General features: G+C 45.2%; 1 pseudogene; it reads left to right on the forward strand.

The window, feature by feature from the left end:
- Positions 1-549: 549 nt before the first annotated feature.
- On the forward strand, positions 550-1,052 carry LOC103730022 (annotated as a pseudogene).
- Positions 1,053-7,248: the final 6,196 nt, after the last annotated feature.

A 7,248-nucleotide genomic window follows, 5' to 3' on the forward strand; every position in this document is an offset into this window, starting at 1 on the left:
GGAGGACCCTCCTTCATGCCAGAGACCAGGCAGTGAAACCACAAATCCTTTGCTCTTGCATCCACTTTGAACGCAGCTTTTCTCATTACTGGTTTTGCTTGTAAAACAAAAAAGGGGTGAGAATTCTCTAGAAGAGCTTTCAAATCTAGACTAAGCCTGCACCTCATAGCCTTCTCAGAAGGATCCCATAGTTTAGACCAGATCTGTTATCAAAAATCTTAGCACTATATCCCTGTTTTGTCCTGCCCTCCCATTCCCCAACCCGTTTAACCTTACGTTATTATTCCTCTTTCCTTTTACATCATTGCAGTCTATCTCCGCTCCCAGGTAGCCCTCTTCCACCCCAGCCCCACACCCATGGTAGTTTGTTAGTGTTTTACACGCTGGATTTTGAAATTGAAACATGCATACCCGAGATTTCAAAGCTAGCATGAGGAGGGACAGCTAATGCTAAACATCTTTAGGAAAGTCATATCGAGTCGGATCCCAGCAGCAGATGTGGTGGCTCAGTTCTGTGGCTTTCCTGGTCTCCCTTTGGCTTCCAGAAACATGGCCACTGGTATGGCTGTCTCTGATGACATCATCAAAGTGTTCCCTGACATGAAGGTGCAAAAGACCTCTAGGTCAGAGGAAGTAATGAAACGCCAGAAGGCCGTGCTATTCAGCCTGAGTAAGGACAAGAAGAGCATCATCCTGGAGGAGGGCGAGGAGATCCTGGTAGACGATGCCAGGCAGACTGTGGACGACCCCTAGACCACCTTCGTCAAGATGCTGCCGGACAAGGACAGCCACTGTGCTCTCTACAGCGCCACCTATGAGACCAAGAGAGCAAGAAGATGTTCATCTTCTGGGTCCCTGAGAGTGCACCCCTTAAGAGCAAAATGATCTCCAAGGACGCCATCAAGAAGAAGCTCGCAGTAATCAAGCATGAATTACAAGCTAACTGCTATGAGGAGGTCAAGGACCACTGCACCCTGGACAAAAAAAAAAAAAAAAACAAAAAAAACCTAGGTGTCAGCGCAGTCATCTCCCTAGAAGACAGGCCTTTTTGAGCCAACTCCAGCCCCCTACCTGGAGCATCCAGCAGCCTCAGACCCGCTCCAGGGTGTTGCAGGCTGTCCCTTTACTGCCAGATTGGAGGGACTGGGAAGAGGGGGCAGCAGGGGAGGGCATTCCCTTCACCCCAGTTGCTAAACACCCTCCCTACCGCTTGGACCGTCCTCTTCCCTCCATCAATATGTCGGACAGGAAACAGTGGAACAGGGACAAAACACGGTCTGGAGGGTATGTCCCCAGTGAACTCTAACCAGGCCCCACCTCCTAAACGTTCCCTCACCTCCCAAGACAGCACCTGAAGCTGGAGACAAAGGATTCGCAACTCAAGCCTGTGAGGGACATCTCATAACTACAGCACATGATTTTTACTTTTTAATGGACACAGGAGAATTGTACATCTTGGTAGACCATAGTGTGATATTTCGATATGCAAATACAATGTGCAATAATGATCTGTTCAGGGCTATTGGCACAGCCCTTCACCTCGAACTTATCTCTTCTTTCTGTCAGAAGCACTCAAAATCCTCTCCACCAACTACTTTGAAAATATTCAGTCAATTGTTAATATAGTTACTCTACTATGCTATAGAACATCGGGAGCTATTCCCTTGGTTCAGTTGCACCCACTTCTTCCTTATAAAGCCATCCCTCACCCCTTCCAGATACCCCCAACCACTATTCTGCTCTGTCCTTCTGTGAAATCACCTTGTTTAGCTTCTGTATATAAGTGAGAACATGTGGTATATTTGTCTCTCTGAGCCTGGTTTATTTCCTTAACATAAAGTTCTCCCAAAAGCTAAGCTATGGATTTAAGTGAAAGTTCATGCAAAAGTCTTAAAACAGATTTTCTATTTTAAAAAAATAGAGCTGTTCCTCCATGTTTTTTTTAAATCTTTTTAGTTCTCCAGATCTCTAAGAATATTTCAAGTGAGAAATTAGAACTGGTTGAATTACAGTGACTGCGTGATAGATTCATCCAGACTCACAGTTTGGTCCTTCGCTTGTTGGGTGAGGTCTTAACATAGGTCTGGAAAACTCAGGGCGTGGGGAGCACAGTCTGAAAATTACCTCAGGCAGCTCTTTCACTGCCTACAGGCCGCTCATCAAATGGGGTGGAGAGCTAGGGGCAAGAAAACCAATGAGGGGCCTCTATAGTTGCTCAGATGAGACAGGAAGATCCAAGCCAGCCCAACAGACTCTGGAGACTTAAGTCACCAGGACAGATTTGATGTGAGAGTCACAAAAGATGACAAAGATACCTCTGAGTTCCCAAGCTTGTGTGATGGAGAAAATTAATCTGCCAGTCTTAGAAAGGGCTCTCAGAGAGAGAAAGAAATTGTCTACTTAGTTCAGGGCATGCTGTATGTTTTGTTTACACTAGTTTAGTCTCTAACCTGCAAGGACTTGTCTATCCTGGAGAGAAAAAGTGCTATCTAGAGATTCCTAAAAGGAAGCTAGGACCAAACAATGACCTTATCAAATCTTCATGAACAAACACCCAGGAAGTACAAAACACAAAAACACAGGCCAGTAGCCCCAGGCAATAAGATCCCGGGCTATGCGGTCTACTTACTCCATAGTCATGGGTAAATGGTCACGTTCATTCTTCCAAATAAAAAAGCCTTTCTCTCTCTAGGTTAAGCCCTTCTGGTGACATGGGCTGGCAGCATTGCCATGAGGCTATCAAATCAGATAGTTAGCAGATGTTTACTGAGGGCCTACTATGTGGGGGTTAGCCTAGAGAAAAAGAATTCCCTTAACATTCAGTCGGCTGAAGACAGATGGGATGAGGCATTCTCCAGAGTGCATTCACTTGTTTACCTCTGAGTGGCCCACAGACAGTGACTTCAGGCAGTTGTGACCGGGACTCTGTGCTTCATGACCCAAGCTGGATAGACTTGGCTGTCACAGCTCCAAAGCTGCCACAGAAAGTTCTTCCAATGCCAATCTTCATCCTCTCTCTGTTTGTCGCTGGATCACCAGAGGAGGCAGATGGTGCCCTGCAAACACATCCATAAACCAGGCAAATGTGAATCATGTTGATAATGGAAATCCAGCATTGGGAACAGCATCACCAGGGACCACTCAGTGGACTGTGGGAGAAAGGGAGGCAAAGTTCTGCCCAACCCAGGAGAAACAATCCTTGGCAGTTGAATGAGCGCTTGGGTCTGTAGCCTTCCTCCACCCATCACCAGCCGGGAAATGGCTCTGTGCCTCAGTTCCCACATCTTTCTAAGGGGAATGTGATGGATCCGTCCTAAGTTGGATAAAGGGTGAGAGGCCGTGTGGCCATGTCAGCAAGTACCCAGTAAACCATGGTGAATATCAGATCCTATTCCTCAAAGGAGCAGACTCCCCCAGGCTGAGAAGGTGTTCTAGCCTATGACTTCTCACCCAGAATTTCCACACCTTAGTCATTTACCATGGAGTTCATGGGGGGGGGGGCTCTATTTTGCTTACTTTAAGCCTACTTTCCCAGCTAAGATTGAAACAGAGAGCCCAGCACCTCCATCATCAGTGCCCACTCTGCCAACAGTCATGGACACTTCTATATCTGAATATATATTCGTGAGGTGCCTCGATGATGAGGAATTCTAACCCACAGACAGTAAATCCATCCAGTCACTGAGGCCAGACTTCCAGAGACCCCTTGAGGGGGGCTCCGAACTGGCTACATGCACTTCCTTTCTATTTCTGCCTCTGGGATTATCTAAGGGATTGACAGGTCTTTAAATCGCCCCAAGCTGCTTGACCACGCATGACGCCAGAGCTGCTCCAGAAAGCACCCTGCCAAGCAGGGTGCTGTTTAGCAAAACAGAATTTTCTTTTTAATCTTTTCTTTGCATTTCCACTCTGTTTTCTAACCAAGAAATGCATAATCCCGAGAGAAAAAAATCAGCTCTTGTTTCTCTTTCCATCTCTGCCTGTCTCCCCCTCCGGTCTCCCTCAGCCTCCTTCTCTCCCTCCCTTTTTCTCCCCCCACCACCCCCTCCAGCTTTTATCATTTTAAGCTGCACGCATGCCATTCTTCAGGGGATTAAAGTCAAATTTAGTCTTCTGCAATTGTTATTATCTACCCCTTGGCTTAGGAGATGCATTTGCCTGCATTTGTAATGCATCAATAACTTCCACTCTCCTCCACTGGTAAACAATGCATTATATTAAATAGCCTGTGTCTAGCCTTGTATTGAAACAGACGATAAATTAGGACTTCCAGTTCTTGGTTTTTACTGATTCCTAAACCTGCCAGTTACATGCCTGTCCGCCCTGCTGAACATTCTCTCTGAAGCTGAGAATGCACAAAGCCCTCGTTCACTGGTCCTCCTGTCTCCATCACTACAGCCGGGTGTCAGTTTCACACCACCAAGCAGACCATAATTGGCAGGATGAGGTGCAGGAATAAGCAATGGTTTGAATATGTGGTTTTCAACACACTCATTCTCTCTCTCTCTCGCTCTCTCTCTCTCTCTCTCTCTCACTCACGTGCGCATACACACACACACACACACACACACACACACACACACACATGTTCTAGCTTACAACATTCTGAAAATTTGGGGACTTAAGCTTCTGATCAGAATCCACAAGGGCCCACCCACATTTTGCAGCCCGTAAGTTAGAAGCAGTGGAAGGAAACCCAGTGCAACTGACTCCCAATACCTACCTAACCTACAACAGGACCTGCAGGGTCCTGGACAGATGTGACTTTGGGAGTGCACCCTGCTGGGACAGACCTACAAGTTTCCTGATCTGCCAGGATGGGTGTGCAGTGTGAGGGGCAGAGGGAGGAATCCAGCTCACAGAATCTTGTGCAGTTTTTATGGATCAGTCCCTTTGAGAAAAATGAAAATCCCGCTATCAATCTCACTGCCCAGTCATTTTATTTATTATTTATTATTTATTTATTCATTTATTTATTTATTTATTTATAGTCAAAGTCACATGCATCCCAGGCTGTCCTCAAACTTGCTATGCTACTGAGATGACCTTACAGGATCACGGGCCTGCACCACCATGCCCAGCTTATGCAGTGCTTCAGATCAAACCCAGGGCTCTGAGCATGCAATGCCACCACTCTATACCAACTGAGCTACATGCTTAGCCCATCACTGCCCAGTGATCACTTCGCAGGGTGTCTCACCCCTGGCACTACTGGCCTTTTAACCAAGTCATTCTTTGCTGTGGAGGTGTTCTGTGTATTTGCAGATAGTTTCCCAGCATCCCTAGCCTCTACCCACCAGGCACCAGTAGCATCTCCCCCAAATTGCAAGAATCAAAACTATCTCCAGACACTGCTGAAAAGCCCCTTCAGGGCAAACTGCCCCACAATAGCAGAGTTACATCTAGCCTTGATGCCAGCACGTAGTTACAGTACTTCAGATCCAATAAGGACAGAGCATTTCTCTAGTCTTGTGGTCCTCACTGTGTGGTCCCCAGGCCAGCATCATCAACATCACCTAGGCTCATTAGCACTGCAAATTACCAGGCCCCACTCAACAGTCACAGTTAATAGGCCCTCTAGGTGGTACTGATGCGACCTCAGGTTCTAGAACCCCTGTGCTACTCTAACATTTTTTTCCCTTTTTTTTAACAAGTAAAGCTACTGAGACCCAGAACAGTAAGATGACTGCTCCAAAATCCCATTATTTCTTTGAGACCCAAACCTTTCACTAGGCAGACCAGAGCACTTAGTGTTCCTGTTGGAACCAGGACTTTCCCAGCGTCTAGACTCAGTCTTGTTCTTCCCTAACGTGTCTCTGTGACAGCTGTCTGAGCTGCACTGTTGGGGAAGGGGCTTATTTTCCTAACTCTTTTTCCCTTTTGAGATACTGTCAACTAACCAGGTTGAGACAAACAACATCCGTTTGTCCCCCTCTGTCTATCAGTAGGGGATATGGCAGTGCCTGTGGTATGAGTGCGGGTCTAGGAGGGTGTTTGCAGATGGTCTCTGTGTGAGTGTCTATGATTGTGCCTACATGCATATATTTTAGCACACGTGTCAACACAAAGCACAGCTCTTGCTCCAAAGACTGTGGCAGTTTATTATGAGCCAAATATAAGTGATTATGGCCCAGATTCAGGTTGCCCTAAGTGGTTACATGAACTTGCATGGTCACAGAATGAAAAAAAAGTTATCCATTAGGCAGGATACTGTCAAATGGGGAAGTCTCTGCTCCAGTCTCAGATGACATTTTGGGGGTTGGTAGAAACTAGTGGCTGGCTAAGAATATATTCCAAAGGTTTTGCCTGCAAGTCAATAGAATTCTAGGTCAGACACAGAGACGGAGGATAAATAATTGTTAAGGTGTTTAAAGATAGCCCAAGTGGGATTGAGGACATGGGTCACCACACCCAGCTTTAGTCTTTGATTTCTTATCCCTACTTTTCTACCCTTAAACTTCATTGTATATATATTTTTATGTAACCTGCTTCAAGTTATTTCTGGAAAAATGTGTTAAAAATTGCCTCTCTTTAGAATAATAAAAATATTCTTTAAAAAAGAAACAAAACATTGTAAAATAAAGGTATATTATTGTTCACTAAAAATTAAAAATAAATTTTAAAAAAAAGATAATCCAAGTGATTTTGGCTTTCAATCTATAACATCCTACACAATCACAAAGTTGTCATCAATCAGTCTATAATCTTCAACATGTGTGTGACTTTTTAAGGGCATTTCAGTTTGTGTGTGTGTGTGTGTGTGTGTGTGTGTGTGTGTGTGTATGTGTGTGTTAGTCTAATCGAACTGTCATATTGTCTCATGGTTCTGAAGACTAGATATCCAAGATCGAGTTGCTGGCAAGTCTGGCTTCCTCCGGAGGCCTTTCCTGGTTTTCACACCATTCTGATGATTCCTCACGAGGCCACACCTTCACCCAGGCATACCCCTGGTGTGTCATCCTCTCCTTCTAGCTAGTCACGAAAACCAGAGGGAACCATATTATTCCTACAATCTACTGACAAATTATACATAAAAGATCAAGAAAAATATCTCTAGATAAGGTTTATTTGAGACCAACTGGTCATTACCCAAGATTTATCTGCAAGACACACAGTAATTAAAAATGCCAGAATGGTGGAACTAACCATCTTGGGTGTTTAACAGACATCCTTTGAGGTCTATAATAATTTGTCAGAGGGTCATAAAGGACACTTTTTTCTCCTTCCCCTCCTAGGTCGACTAGTGCC

Source organism: Nannospalax galili, unplaced genomic scaffold, assembly GCF_000622305.1.
Source record: "Nannospalax galili isolate Female #2095 unplaced genomic scaffold, S.galili_v1.0 scaffold612, whole genome shotgun sequence".
Taxonomy (NCBI): Eukaryota; Metazoa; Chordata; class Mammalia; order Rodentia; family Spalacidae; genus Nannospalax; species Nannospalax galili.